At 41.4% G+C, this 16,989-nt stretch overlaps 1 long non-coding RNA gene across 1 annotated transcript; it reads left to right on the plus strand.

The window, feature by feature from the left end:
• Positions 1 to 401: 401 nt before the first annotated feature.
• On the plus strand, positions 402 to 12,026 carry LOC119482923. Its single transcript, XR_005205578.1, has 3 exons — positions 402 to 412; positions 10,057 to 10,061; positions 11,829 to 12,026. It is a non-coding gene; the product is annotated as an uncharacterized LOC119482923 (long non-coding RNA).
• Positions 12,027 to 16,989: the final 4,963 nt, after the last annotated feature.

Below are 16,989 nucleotides of genomic sequence, written 5' to 3' on the forward strand. Positions count from 1 at the left end.
CTATCAGATGACATGCAGTCTACAATATAAAGGGCCAATGCATACATCAACGGGAATGAGAGGACGGCTATGGAAAGACGTTTCTCATTGCAAACTCAATTTGCTTCCCTGATGTCCGTCTGAACATACGCTACTCTTTACATTCAGTAAAGTCATTCCAATAATCAATTTTATCCTCGATGAGGTTTATGTTAAAAAAGGATGTGAAGTGTGAAAGACTTTTGGCTTTATTTATAAATGTAACAGCTCCAAAGTTGTCAGTGATGCTTAAAGTGAACCTGCAGTTACTGCTTTGGACTGAATGAATACGTTTGTGCTCTTTGTTAGCATTCAAATCAAAATTTCCTGGAATAGAATTAGATCCATTGAACCAAAGTGCATCACTGACTTCACATTTAGCTACTGGATTGATGTTCTCATCCAAAATGGACTTCAGCGGGCTGGTATCGAGGCTGCGTGTCTATGCTGAAAGGCTAAATCAGACTAGCAGACTGCGGATCATATGCTGCACAGCAAATCACTTCAGTCTTGTTTAATAGCGCAGACCTGTGTAGTTGTGGGTATAGTGAATGCATCTTCAATCCATGTTTGACCCCGTTCATGTGAGACTGCTGTCAGAGGTCGTCACCTTTCACAGAGGCTTAAGTCTGCAACCGTGGCTCAATCAATGCTAAACCACAGAAATACACAGAAGGATGTTCCACTTTCTCTCTCTCTCATGCTCATTTATGTCTTTTAATATCATTTAGAGCAGTAGTTCCCAACCTTTTCCCTCAAGGGACCCCTTTTCTATCATTCAGTAAACTGACGACTCCTGACTAGGTGACATATTTGATGGATATTTTATATTACATTCAATGCATAACAATAACAGTAGAGAACAACTGATCAGTTGTACAATACACCCAAATATTGAACAGAATAACTGCAGGAAGTTTGTGTAAAATGAGTGATTTGGATGAATTTTGAGCAGATGATCACAGATGAGTTTTCCTGTTATTTTTAGGAACTTTTAATACAAATCTCTGTCTGTATTATGTATTTTTTTTATTTTTAAATGTCATACATCAAAAATTCAGTGGTTTCTTGTCACTAATGCTTTGCCATTTTTCTATTAGCTCTTCGGTTGTTTTAACTGCATACTTTCCTAATTTCTTAGTTTAGATCTTAAATAACACTCAAAATTTTAGAAATAACAATTTCATTTAGTTTTCTTCACAGAAATGAATGAAATGCAGAGATATAGGTCATGTATATTTTGATATAAGCTGTCTTAAACTGAGTGTCCACCAAGAAGTTCCGGGTAATTTTAGTCCCGGGACTAAATTTGAGTCCCCCCCCCGTGAAGCTTTGGCAACCCCTAGTGGGGGTACGACCCCCAGGTTAGGGACCAGTGATTTAGAGGACTAGTTTGCCATTTTTAAAAATATAGGCCAGAAAGTGGTTAGCCTAGCTTAGCTTAAAGACTGGAAGCGGAGGGAAATAGCTAGCCTGTCTCTCCCTAAAGTTCAAATGTCTGCCTTCCACAACCTCTCTCTCGCTCTCTCTCTCTCTCTCTCTCTCTCTCTCTATATATATATATATATATATATATAATATATATAATATATATTATATATATATATTATATATTATATATATATATATATAATACAGGAATGTAAAAACAACAATTTCTGGTTGTAGGTAGGGTGACTAACAGCTATCTAGCTAGTTTATCCATCTTCCCAATACTTGTGCAGTGTCAGCACTCTGCCCGATTCCAGGAAGTTACTGCACCTAGCACCAACAGCCTTGGAGCTACCACCACCCGTCTCCATTTACACTACACAAAAAAAACCCCCAAAGCATTTAAATAAATCTTTTAGAATCCAAAGATCCATGCTCGGTTCTGTTCATGCTACTGGGTAATCTGAGCAACAGAAACCTGAATGGGATGGCCCACTTGTTCAAATCCTCTCTAAACGCCACACACATCTGCTCCACTCTACCGCCGTGCCGACCACAAGCTTGTTCCTGTGTTTGGATATTTCCAGCTGTGGAAGCCCCTGGCAGCCTCCGCCACCCTCCACCACATCCAAGATAAATGATACCAATTTCATAAACAGCATCTTTGCCCGCTCTCAATTGTGCCCCGTGTGCCTGAACACACACGTTCGCCAAACGCACACACGAGCGGAAATGGGGAAAAGCATGCCTGTGCACATAGAAAACACACACACAGGTACACAAGCACACGCACATCCAGAGGCAGGCCGACAGGTTTTGATCAATAGTGTTGTGAGCCATGTAGCTTTTCCTCTGCGGTAGCGACCACACATTTGCTGCTCCAGGCTGAGTAATTGGTGCGCACCGACATGATAGCTACCACTGCAAGAAACAATATTGATAACATGCTGCCATGTGTGTGTGTGTGTGTGTGTGTGTGTTGTGTAAATGGGTCTCCAGGGAATACACTACACCTTGCAGGTTGTTCAGCACAATAAATCTCCTCCATCTCTCTACATTTGTCCTTTTACCTGCTCGTCTTCTATGTCTCCCTTGATTTCCCCTCTCTTTCTGTTTGCTCTTTTCTTTTTCTGCCTCTCGAGTCCAAATCACACCCCGATACAAACTGCCAACGGGCCTCATGATGTGATACGAGCCAGCCCTCCTCTGCACACACACCAACACTCCACCAACCACACCAACAGTTCTGTAGAACTTTCTGCATCCCGAGCTACTAGACAGACTGGCTGACATTATAAAAGACCTACAGATCCCATTTGTCCTCGTAGATCTGTTAAGGTTCTGGATGCACTCACAAGTCCTGTTCTGTTTCTGTATAGACAACGTTAGGTTGACTGGCAATAGGAGAGCCTCCAAGGCTCCATCAACACAAAACGCTTCCACTTGATTCATCAGTTCATATCACGGGAAACTGCATTAGAAAATTGCTATAGTTTTTCTTTTTTTTAATCATGCTTTTTATTATTTTATGAAAACTGACAACAACAATAAAAACCATAACAAATAAAGTAATATGTTCATATAATAACCGGGGCTGTTAATCGATTCAAATATTTAATCGTGATTAATCGCATGATTGTCCATAGTTAATTGCAATTTATCACGAATCATTTGCGGTTTATTGCGCATTTTTTTATCTGTTCAAAATGTACCTCAAAGGGAGATTTGTCAAGTATTTAATTCTCTTATTAACATGGGAGTGGACAAATATGCTGCTTTATGCAAATGTATGTATATATTTATTATTGTAAATCAATTAACACAAAACAACGACAGATATTGTCCAGAAACCCTCACAGGTACTGCATTTAGCATAAAACAATATGCTCCAATCATAACATGGCAAACTGCAGCCCAACAGGCAACAACAGCTGTCAGTGTGTCAGTGTGCTGATTTGACTATGACTTGCCCCAAACTGCATGTGATTATCATAAAGTGGGCATGTCTGTAAAGGGGAGACTCGTGGGTACCCATAGAACCCATTTACATTCACATACCTGGAGGTCAGAGGTCAAGGGACCCCTTTGAAAATGGACATGACAGTTTTTCCTCACTAAAATTTAGCGTAAGTTTGGAGCTTTTTTTTAGCCTCCTTCTCAACCTGCTAGTCGAAATGGTTGGTACCGATGGATTCCTTAGGTGTCTAGTTTCATACGATGCCAGTATCTTCTAGCTTTAAAACTGAGCCGCAACCTAAAAATCGCAAGTTGCGTTAAAGTGTTAAAGAAATTAGTGTCGTTCAAACAAATGTGTGTTATTGCGTTATCATCGCACTAACTTTGACAGCCCTAATAATAACAGATAGTAACATAAATTGAAAAACAAAGTATTCAAAAACAAGGGTGGAGAAGAAATGGTAATAAAAATAATAATAATACAAATAAAATAAAGAATAAATACATAAATAAGAAATATATAAAAATATAAACAAAACATATACAAAACTAAAAAGTTTTATTTTGAAATAAAATAAATTAAAATAAATAATAATAATAATAATAATAATAATAGATAATATATACAAATAAATAAATTAATAAAATAAATTCACACCAGATTCACAACACCTACTTACAGTATATCCGTGTGGTCCCGCAACAACGTTAATTCGTCTGCACATGCAGGATAGATAGAGAAAGGTGCTGGAGGAGGGGGTTTCCGATCATGTATGTCCGCGCCCCATTTCTCCCAACAGGAGGTTGATATAAACAGTCAGGCACACTTTAACACTGCTGCCTGCTCTCACAAGCTGAGCTCCCTCCACCACCCCAGACGCCTCCTATATTACCATCCATTTCTTCTGAGTTCTTCTGAGTTTCATAAATATGTGTTCATGTTCATCATATGCTGTGTATCTGAGGGTTAATGTGTGTGTCAAGCTTGCTCAGAGTATCCTGACTGAATCCAAGAAAAGATTGAATGTGTCTTCTTTGTCTTTCATTTTATAATGAGTTTATATTGTGGTCAATAAATCCCATCCCTTCAAAAAAAAACATCTTGGGAATGTCAATTCCCTTTTTGTGGTTCCACCCCGGCTGCCTGTCTGTTTGTTTCTCCCCGTTACCCCCGTCTCGTCTGTGTGTGTCAGCTGTGTTCTTCTGTCGAGAAGATACCAAATACCGGTAACTGCCAACAGGCGCATTCATGGCTAAATATACACCTGTGAGAGAGCAGGACCCGATTTACACCAGTCAGTTCTACATGAGGGTACCACTGTGAATCCACACGCACACCTTGCCAGTGATTGACTCTTTTCACACCTCTGTGCAAGGGCCTATTTTCTGCCACTTACCACCTCACCCCTCTCTGTCGGTGTAATATTCATGAGGAAGGGAACAGCCCTCTCCTCTCCTTTTTCTGGAGCCCAGATGTTAGATCAGGGGTATGCCGGCTATGCAGTGGCTCGGCATTACAATGCTGCAGACACAAAGGAAAAGCGAGGGGAAAACGACGGGGAGGTGAACAGAGGAGACGAACGTGGAGCGAAAGGCGTATGACAGGTGAGGAGAGGAGCAGGAGTGGAGTAGAGAAAGTGAGGGAGGAGGAGGAGGAGGAGGAGGAGGGATGAGCAGAGACGGGAGGGCACTGAGTGCACCGTGTCCTTAAACAGCCTCAGAGGAAGTGCAGGGAGAGGCAGGGATGAGAGGAGAGGATGAGCAGTGCGGCGTGGCTGGGAAAGAGGTTAGTAAACCAGTTGGAATTGGATAACAGTCTCCCTACGTCGACCACAGTTTCACATTACGAGAGCTCAGTGAATGAAAAAAGGAGATTAACCGAGGACAGATGGCGATGATTTAGTCGTATGCGTCCGCGCAAATCCAGGACATATGATGGTTTTAGTGCAATGTGGAATAGGCATACAAGAAGTGTGCTGTTCCAACATGTGGCCGAGCTCATGAGCCTGTTAGGAAATCATTGATTAGGTTCCATTTGCAGATGCAGAGCGAGCCAATCAAAAGGGGCTGGCGATGCTGCGAGCACATTGATGTTTCAGAAAAGCTCAAACATTTCTGTAGTTGGTGCCGCAGTGTCACCCTACCTCTCTTCTGCTCTCTTCTGCCTCTCTTCTGCTCTCTTCTGCCTCTCTTCTGCTCTCTTCTGCTCTCTTCTGCCTCTCTTCTGCCTCTCTTCTGCTCTCTTCTGCTTCTCTTCTGCCTCTCTTCTGCCTCTCTTCTGCCTCTCTTCTGCTCTCTTCTGCCTCTCTTCTGCCTCTCTTCTGCCTCTCTTTTGCTTCTCTTCTGCCTCTCTTCTGCCTCTTTGTTGATTTTTCGGAACAATTTGTCCTCACAGGAAAATGTCACACTACCCTGTCAGCTCTGACTCCAATCCCCCCCTCACCAACCACTGCCTCTCTCTCTCTCTCTCTCACTCTCACTTCTCTTCTTCAGCCTCTCTCTCTCTCTCTCTCTCTCTCTCTCTCTCTCTCTTCTCTTCTCTTCTTCAGCCTCTCTCTCTCTCTCTCTCTCGCTCTCTCTCTCTCACTTCTCTTCTTCAGCGACACACAGAGTTCCCCCCCTCCCCTCTTTTCACATCTTATCATGTCCTTATTTTGTCTTTACATCTCCTCTCTGCTCTCCGTCCTCATCTCCCCTCCTCCGCCGTGAGGCTGAGACTCAGTCGTACAGCCAGTGCCATGGAACACAATGTTCAACACTTTACACAGTGAATATATTAATGGGTAAAGTACCAACTGCTTCACACGGTCACCCACGTGCCACAGGAGGAGGTTGGAAGGAAAAGGGTGTAAAGATATAGACTGTCTGTCTGCTGTCTGTTAACTTCTCTTCCATCTCTTATTACAGTCTCTCACGTTCCACCAACTTCACTTCCCACCTTTATCTTTTATATCTCTGTCTAGACAGAAAGCAGGACTTCCATGCAGATGGTGAACAGGTAAAGCAGTGGTGATGTATCCCCACAGTCCTCTCAGATGAACCCTTTCATCCTTCAAGTACCCCCACATTGACACCACTATACCATTTATCCATTACTTTCAGCTATATTTCAACCATTTATTCATTACTTTCAGCTATATTTCAACCATTTATCCATTACAGTACTTAAAACCTACAGTAACTGATTTTTTGGCCACTTTAAGGTTAGTGCAAATAAGTTGTGAACACAACACTATCATTTGTTCACCTTTTAAGTTGATATAGCGCACATGTTAGCAAACAGTTGCTTATGTCTATACGTATTCTCATTAGGCCTGCATGATATGTAGAACATCTGCAATGTGTAATATCATTGTTCAATATTGCTGTGACAATATGACTTGCGATAAATAAACAAATATTGAAGTGTGCATGTTAGTATATACTATACTGATATTTTAAATATAACTTGGCTAAATGTTGTTTCTAGAGCAGCAACAGTAATGTTTACAACAGCAAAGTCACCATATAAACTCATTAATATCTCACTGGAGTCAGCGTGATAATAAATACTAATGTTGCGGTCTTTAGTCCAGCAGTCCGTTTAATACTGTGTTTCAGTAACCATCCCTAAAGAAAATGATTTTTCTTAATCATCACATTTCAGGCAGACTTTTGTGATGTGTTTATCGTGCATGTTCATATCACGATGACGATGAAAATACGATCTATCTTACAAAAAATGATTCCTCAGTGTTTTCCTACGAATGTCCAGCAACACGTGACTCACATGTCAATTTCCACTCGTTACATGCATTAAGTCTTTTGAAAATAAACTTCCGTCTTCACAGGAAACAACTTGGTTCGGTTTAGGCAACAAAACTACTTGATTAGGTTTAGGAAAAGATTGTGGTTTGGGATAAAATAACTCTTGAAGTGGCGTCTGGTTTCACACGGGGTACGAACACCGGTCTCCTGGGCGAAAGTCAGGTGTTTTAGACTCCCCGAACCCGACCTCCTCCCTACGCTGCGTTTGTTGCTCTTTATACTTCCTGGTTCAAGATTACGTGGATTACATGCAGACTGATTTTGTACTAATTATAGTGCATTACGTTTCGTAGGTATAGCTACGAACGGTGTTTGAGACCAGCTTGCTTATTTACACATCCAGCCATTACAGAGCAACATTATCATTAATTTGGAGTTGTAAGTCCAAAATTCACTCTCTTTTATCTCTGTTTTTGGTCCCTACCAACTCCACTATCTGGCTTTTTAGCTGCTAAATGCTCCTCTATGTTCACCCGCTGTAGTCGCTAGCTGAGTCTGCTGTTTGGTGCTAAGCAGGTAGTGTGCAGTTTTTTTTTTAGCTTTTTAGCTGAAAACGATGCTATAGGTGCAGCGAGAGTGAACCAAAACAGTAAAGTTGTGGGCCGTACAGCTAAAAAATGAGCTTAAAGTAGATTTTTTGTAATAATTATCTGTAAGTTCATCATTACGAATGACCCCTTATACATTGTCACATTGTTTTGACATTTCTACTACAAAATATTGATTATAGCTTACGGTAGCTGCTTTAAGCTATTCTCTGAATTGTTTATCCATTACTTTTAGCAAATGGTTTCAACTGTTTAGCAATACTTTAAGCTATCTGTACTGTTTTTTACAACCATTTATCTATTACTATAAGCTAACCATTTCAAACATTTATCCATTACTTCTGGCTAAATATTTGAACAGTTTATTCATCACTTTTTTTTCAACGGTTTCAACCTCTCTGCTCGCTTGCTAACTAGTTTATGCACACTAACCCTAGCCACATGTTCCAGCTGACTCAATATAAGGGCTGCACAATTCATCAAAATTTTATCGAAATTGCAATATGCAATTTTCAAATCGCAGGAGGCAAAATATTTGTGAAAATAGCATTTTATATTAAATATTGTGGTGCTGCAGAGATGTCCTGGTCTACACACTATATTCTACAGACTTAAGAAAAAATCTTTAATTGGTACAGATTCCTGCAAAAATCACTCCATAATCATATTAATATGTTTTTCAATGAAAATGGGAATAATGATGTAAAAATGATCATTTCCAGTTATATCAGCCCTACTTAATATAAGGAGTACAAGTTCCTCTGGTTGGGAATCAGTGAGGAAGAGGCAGAATCCTAAAGAGGGACACTAAGACAGAGACGGAGACAGAGTCGGACAGCTGCGCCAGACATCAAAGCCTGGCTTGGTCAGTCTCACATGGTCAATAAATCATCCTGCTAACAACACATACAGTATTAGGTTACACCTCTGAATGCAGCCAATCCAATCCAAGCTGAAACCCCCCCTCAAATGCTGCCTCAAACATGTCATCAACGCCGACCAAATATAACACACACAATTCTTACAATAAGACATCATACTGAGTTTTAGGAGATGAAAAGAAAAAATGCTCGTTTTCTATCCCCCTCTATCTTTTCTTCACTACCTTCTTCTTCCATGACCTCATACCCTTCCTCCTATATGTGCCCTACTTCCACTAAATACATTGTATGTAAAACGCAGCAACCATATATCAGCCCAACCGGGATGGTTCGTTAATATTGAAATTGGTGTGTTATTTTTCAGAAGCAGAATAATATTGCCTTGCCTTATTCCCTGTTTCACTTCCACCCCTCCTCCTTCGCCTCCTCTCCACTTGACCACCTGTGGCCTCGCTTCCCCTCCTGTCAAACCCCCCTCCACACACACACACACACACGCACACGCACACGCACACGCACACGCACACGCACGCACACACACACACACACACACACACACACACACGCACACACACACACACACACACACACACACACACACTCCCCCCTGTCACCCAATCCTGCCATCGCACTTGTGTCTTATGACCACGCTGTGCATCATGAGGCTTACTCAACAGCCCCCCAGGCCAGAAACCGCACACACACACACACACACACAGTCACACACACTCGCCATGCTAATAAACTCAGGTCACGCTCGGACCAGGCACGTGATTATCAAAGCAAAGGACAGAGACAAATGCAGTCGTGCACAGAAGTGCACTGTGGCTTTCCATGCCATTCATGGAAGTGCTACTGTATCAGGCTACTAAAGCATCTATTTATAGTGATGACTGAGGTTTGCTGCGAAGCCATTTATGTATCTTTACTGTGTTGGGTTATACAGTACGTCGCTGACACATACTGTAAATGTTTGCGAGTGAGGAGATCGTATTTCTGGAAGCCCACGACAAAATGACGTGAGCGGAGTGACCTGACAGTCATATGAACTGGAACTGGAAGGTCACAGATCAGATGGGGTTTCCCATTTAAGAATGAAGCTTGTGACAGTCAGGGAACATCTGGGTGGTAAATTAAACACATGATATTCATGACATAACAGATGCCTGAGCTACAACACACTGTAATAAGTTGTAAATTAAAGTCATACATGTTCAGTAACGATGACCCCTCTTGACCTTCGGGCCCACGAGCTGCAGTCTTTGGTGTTTGGCCCACCACTTTGGCACAGACTGAAATATTTCAGCAACTATTGGATGGATTGCCATGACATTTTTTACAGACATCGATGGTCCCATGATGATGAATCCTACTGACTCTGATTTCCTGACCTTTCCCCCAGTGCCACCAGCAAGTCAAAGTAGTCATTTTTCCTGTGGAATATCGCAACATCCACTTGATGGATTGGCAACGAATTCTGTACAGACATTCATGGTTACGAGATACTGAATTATAACAGCTTTGGTGATTCTGTGACTTCTCCTCTAGTGCCATCAACAGCTCTTTTTTAACGATAAAATATTACTACGGTTGTCAATGCTGTATCATTGCAGAAGGATACCCTGTAAAAATAAAGACAAAACGGTCAGTTGTGGATAAAAATCGTGAGGAAGCTGATCAAAATGTTTTTTTAAATAAGGTGGTATGGCTGAAGTATGGTTATTATTGTTTATGAAACGTTTAGAATTTTGGTATTCTTTTCTAATTTTGTTTGTTATTGTTATTGTTTAGTTTTATTTTTGTGTAGCCTAACCTAGTAGTGAATGATTTGTTTAGTAGAACATGCTATGTAAGAACGGTAGGTATATTAAGCTTAAGCTTCAGCCTAGTCTACACCTTTTCGATTAGAACCTAAATAAATGATTACTACTACTACTCTTCTGAATTGTATTCACTGTCATACCAGTACAACCTAAACAAAACCCCTTTGTCCAACCTCTTTTACATAGAAACTCCTAATTCATTCTGATAAAGGCATTGTGATTCTTAAGTCCCCAGACTCTCTGTACATGAATCATGCAACAGGACTGTAATTGTTAATTGATACCACAACAAGTTCTCTTAAGTCATAAGTCATGTGCCATTTAAGAACAAACCGCTTCATATAAACGATCACAAGTGACTCCGTGAATGACCTTTGTGCCATGAAATCTGCCTCTGCTTTGAATTCAACATCTTTCCATAGGAGGCATAAACACTCTAAATGTCTTTACTTGATCTACAGTCAGTTGTCCCTGTTGTCAGGAAATAAAAGAGAAGGACCTTCTTGTGAAACGGCTGTGTCTTACATTCACAGTTGAGCTGAGTTATCCTTGAAACACACTTTTAGACAAACACGCCCTTACTTACTTACTTCCAGCTCACATGCTTCTTCCAACAACAAAAACAACAGCATTCTTTGATAATGGTCTGGTTAAATGCTAACTATGATAGGAATGTGTGCACGCAGGGCCCGTATTAGCACAACATTATCATGTGAGTGAGCTTACAACACACACACACATAAACGCCCACGCTCCCGCTCATGCACGTGCGCTTGGGTAACATGGAGAATGGGATAAGCCATTGTTAAGCAGAGCAGGCAGTTAAGACGGTACACACCTAAGCACCTTAAGAATGGAAATATCACAGCTATTTGAGGTAGACACTGGTGAGTAACACTGTGTACATAGCAAACCTTATCCCATGATGCACTGCATGAAGATCACTTTAAGACAGAGTGAAGCAGTCAGGAATGAACTCTTGAGTGGAACTTTGTCAAATTACTATGTTTCATCCACTGATATTAATTCATAATTAGCTGTTTCCCCCTGTTTCCATTCTTTATGCTAAGCTACGCTAACCAGCTGCTAGCTGTAACTCTATTCTTAATGCACAAACTAGTAGAGTAGAGTCACATACCAGGAATTTAGTAGTTGATACCAATTACAGTGAAATTCCACGATTCTCGATACCAATTCGATACCACGGTAAAAAACAAAAGTCAAACAATAAATCCCAAGTACTTCCCCATCCACTCCTGTATTACCGTTAGCATACTGCTTTTTGTTAGGAAGTTAAACAGCTCATAATTCACTCTCTTTTATCTATTTTACATTGCTGTAAAAACATCTTCAAACAACTAGAGTTTCTCGCCAAAAACTACATTTTACAAGATTACATTTGAACACATCATAACATTAGAATCTACCTTCGCCCAACACTCATTTTACTGAACAGAGCCTGAACGTATCATAATGTAAATCAATGGCACCTCCCGTGTTGAAATCGGCAGGACGAGAGCTAGTTAACATTAGCTGTTACTAGCCAGTAAGCAGCACAGTCCTGCACGGAGCTAACAGCTAACGCTAACTAGCTCTCGTCCTGCCGATTTCAACAGTTCACAATGCTAGCATCGATAGTGAGTTTACTGTGTCCCAAACATAACCGTTAGTCTTGGGCCCTGACAGTGCCTATGGTAATTGCGAAAAATGAGTACCGTCACGTTTTCAGAATTTTGACATCGACTTCGTAACGAAGCATTGGTTCTAGTGACCATACGGTACCGATCTCCTCATCTACCATTACTCTCGCAAGAATAAGCCCGACATGTTGACCTGCTCCGTTTAAGGTAGCAATCTGTGTATTTCTTTTTTTTATTGTGGCATCTTGTTATTGCTAATTGTTAATTGCTGTGGCGTGGTGGAAACTCATGTTCCTGAGGCACATTTCTGTTGCAGCTGGCAGTTTTCACTCTCATTTCTCCTAATAATTTAATTACATGTAATGCTAAACTGCTGATGCCTCTTTTTTAAGGATAAAATGCTTCACCCAGAATGACCCGGCACTGGGACTCCTTAGTTAACAGTTACTCAATTTAAGGCCCTTCCCCTGGAGGGAATCCCCACTACCAGCCTTTGTGATTGATGAATTCAACTTTTTGACCACAGGGACGAAGTGATTCAACGCTTCAGGGGACATGTTAATGTATAAAGTAATGTGCTCAGGAAGGTTTTTATATACTGGAGAGTAACTATATGTGTCTTTTGACAAAATAGCTCCATTTACCAGCTTTTTTTTCTGACATTCCAGTGTACTCTCAGTCTCTTGACCCGGGTCCTTGACACAAACATGTTGCATGTAATATCCCACACTACTACAGCCATCATAACAAACTGTCTCGTCATTGACCGGGATGGGTCAAAGCCATCAACCACGAGTCGGTCGACAGCCGGAGAAAGATCAAGGAGACCATTCACATCCGATTCCAGAGACCATCCTTGAACAGAGACAAGGTTTACGATCTCCCCCACATGCACCTGTTATCACATGGCCGACGCTCAATTTTTTGCACACGTGATGACAAGCGAGTCATCTTCATTATCTGATGAATATGCAATTTGAAGTAAATATGTAGGTGTCACTTGTAAAAGTATTATTTCAATACTTATTTAACCAGGAAAGCAAGAATAAGCTGGCCCGCTGCGGCTCCCAAGAGTTCATCATCTTGCTGATTCAGAAGCCCGCTTCTGCAACCATAAAGCCACTGAGTGTAGCTAAGAAGTGATAAGCGGTATGTGTCTGAATGAGTATTTGAAGGAGTACAGGTTGTACCATCTTAAGTGACATGGTGGATTAAACCGAGCTTACAGAGTTCAGGTTTGGAGCTGTCACAACACCGCAGCTTAAGCCATATCAGTGGGAACGGTGACCCCTGTTACAGTTAACAGTTACCCCCTACACCTGGTGTGTGTGTGTGTGTGTGTGTGTGTGTGTGTGTGTGTGTGGGTATGTGTGTCTGGTAGTAAGGCAACAGAGACAACAGTGCGTCTGGAGCATGTGACCATAACACCGGCCACATTTTTCTTACCTTTGCTCTCCCTCTATGACTCAGCGTTTCCGCTGCTCTCATAAGCTCTTTAGCTGCATGTATGTGTATGTATGCGCATGCAAATGTGTGTGTGTGTGTTATCTTTAGCCACCTCACCACCAACCACTGCCCTTTCCAAAGGTCTCACTGTCCAGTTGTCCAAACAAAGACGTGCAGACTGGCTGACTGACCTACTGGCTGTATAAACTGTATATAGAAACCCTCAAATAGCCAAAAGCAGCGGCACTAAAGCTTGAATTTATAGAGAAGTGAAACTGTTTGGGAGTAAAGCCATAGAGTGTGGTAGGGAGGACAAGCAGCTCTTATCAGTCTTTGCATGTCAAGGATAAAGATTACCCTTGAAATGAGTGACAAGTCTTTGAAAACACAATCAACTCCACTGATACTGTAGCTTTGCAGTACTTTGCTCAAGAGACACTTAAGCTAGCCGGGTACTTGTTGATACACGAGTTAAACCTGAGATTTGAAGTTAGTTTATTGTTGTATTTCACTGAACCTTTATGTTTTGTTTAAATCAGATTTACCAGTGGCTTTGAAATGTTGCAAACATATGTTCCAAACCTCCTGCACACAAAAAGGAAATGAACTTTATTCCCGAGGTTAGGTACAGGCTGTTCTGTTTGTCAATATTCATTTTGAGCTTCTTTTTTTTTAACAGGGTTATTAAAAAGCAGGAAGAAAAAGGAAGAAGGGGACCACATTTAAGGCAATTGTTTGTGTGAAAAACATGTCTATCGTGGCATAATGAAAATATAATTTTGAAAATGGGAACGACCAATAAAAGAAAATTAAAGTTATACATTTTTGGAAAAATAATTTGGCTTTATCTTTGGGGCTTTATTTCCAATTTTTTCATTTTCTTTTTTTTAAATTTAACATAATTTACAGTTAGTACAGAAAGGTTAATTACAAGTATATTAATAACCGCAAAAACATACACTATTGAGATTACAGTTCAGTATTTAGTTGTTAATGGTGACCTCTTCAAGTAAGTGTGTATAAATAATAATTCCAACTGCTACAAATATGTACGAAATCCTACCATCCTACAAATCTCTCTTATTTTTCATCAAATCAAATCGTCCTCCTCTCCTAAATGAAATCTCATTGGATTAGCGTTTGGAATAATCCCTTACCGCTGCCATTAGGGGCCGGCTCAGCAGATCATCTGCCAACTGATTTTATGATCCACATATTTGATTTGGCATAGGTTTTACGCCGGATGCCTTTCCTGATGTAACCCTCCCCCCCCAAACTCCACAAACTGCCCAGACCAGGTATGGAACACTTACTGCAGTGATGCTGGAATATACCTACTTTCTAAATCACAATGAAAATGGATTGATTCCCAATGGGAATTGTTTTTTGTACTTTGAATGTAAATAAGGTGCCAGAGTGCATAAAAAGCATCAAAATAGAGTAATACAGCTTGTTTATCTAGCAGACCCCCCTGACAGAAGTCCGGGCCAACACCAAATTCACATCATAGTAGCGGCAAAGTGCGGCCTGCGGCGAGCTGCCGTGCAACGTCTATGGAAAGCTGCAGTTTGATTCTGCGGCAGAGTGCGTCCAGAGAGGACCCGCAGCCAATCAGTAAACAGATCCTGTGACTACAAAGAATATCTTCCCGCCTGAAACACATGAACACGCGTCCCGGACGCAAAAATGTGTAATTGCTGCAGCGAGCACTTCGCCGCTGCCTGGAATGAGCCCTGAATGTAGTACTTCACAAGTAAAACCCAGATTGTGCACTGGTTGACCATTGTTAACCTCGTCAAATTAAGCCCTGATTTGGGGAGATTATCTAAATCCAGTCTTGGAATATTATACAAAGATTAAAATGTGCAAATCTTCCAGTGAGTCGTTGAGTTCTGCCACTCAGTTATTGCCCTTTAAATGAATCATGTTGCTGATAGTTGTGTGTTTGTGTGTTGCACAATCAGTCAGCTACTTGGAGTTGAACTAAACTTGAAATAATAGTTGTGTGTTTCTGAACTAGCTGCAGTGGCAACATAAGCCAGGTGTCAGATACAGTAGTTGCTTTATCTGCTCATTTCTAAAGCATTCGCTCGCTGGCTGTTAAATTTGCAAAAATGTCTGCAATAGCTCGACTATTTCCCTTACTCTGCCTTTTAGCGAGAAAGCAAAGGATTATGATTTGAATGCTCATCCCTTCACACGAATTCCATTTCCATCTCAGATATCATTGGCCATTTGAATGCTTTTTTGCATTTCTTCATTTCATCTCACAGATAACGGCTCTGTGAGCGCAGCTGGAGCTACAACAAGTGTGTCCAACCTGTTTTTATCTGTTGAGTGAAAACATTTCTTGTCAATGGGGCCCAAGGCTGGCCTTGTTTTTGTGTTGAGGCCTTGAGGAAAGCCTGAAGGTATGGGGGTGGGGGGGGGGGGGGGGGGGGGGGGGGGGGTGGAGGGGGGTGACTGGCCTTTGGACCAAGGCAAGGCACAACAAGCTATTCTTATCCAAAATCCACTGCTCAATGACTAGCTGCTATAGCCATATGAAACTATTCTTACCAGCCATTAGCGTACTATACATCCAAAAGTGAGAGTAACTACACACCAGCAAGAAAATGAATGAAACTGTAGAAATGCTTTCCTCTCCTTTCTTCTCTCCGTGATTGCTTTTCTTTCCCGGTGAATTTATGAACAGCTGAGAGGCTTGGCAGCTCACCAAGTCGACAAAAGAAAAGAAAATAGGGGAAGTATGGAGTTGCAATCAATCCTGCGGTTTCCAGCATTGAGAATCATTTGTCTCTTTTATTTTTTTACTAGCTGGCTGACTCAAACTTTTTTTAATCGTACATCTGGGTGAGACGGTGAGCATTATGTTGATGGCATAATTACCAAAGTGCATGCATACTGTAGCAGTAATGATAGTGTCTGTTGTTGCAACATGATAATGGTAATTTACTGTGTGTTATGGCTAAGGCCAAAAAAGAACCCTTATTTATCAAGGCGAGATGACTAAGAGCAAATTCATATTTACAGCTACAGCTCGGGTCGTTCGATGCGGCGGAGGAAGAAAGGGTTAATGGCCTTGCTCGAGGGCAGTTCAAGAAAGTAGAAAATCTTCCTTTAATGCTATTTTTCTGCATTTAAACCGGCAACCTTCTGGTCACAAGCTGCCGTCTTTAACCTTCGGGCTGTGAGCTTTTGAAACAAGCGTGTTTACGCTAGCAACATCATAAAGGGCTATTCTTAGGCCCCCCATCAGTCAAACTGTGTGCTGGAAGGAGAGGCAGATGGGGAACGAGAAAAACACTTCAAGTGACCTCATACGGGTTGGAAACCCCTCCGCCAGCACCTCACTCCCTCCTCAAACCTTTCCGGTGCCAAAATAGGCTCAGCTGTAAGTGACACATAACCGCTGACCGGCCAAGGAAGCAAAGCAAAG

The sequence above is a fragment of the Sebastes umbrosus genome, chromosome 23 (genome assembly GCF_015220745.1).
Source record: "Sebastes umbrosus isolate fSebUmb1 chromosome 23, fSebUmb1.pri, whole genome shotgun sequence".
In the NCBI taxonomy this organism is placed as follows: Eukaryota; Metazoa; Chordata; class Actinopteri; order Perciformes; family Sebastidae; genus Sebastes; species Sebastes umbrosus.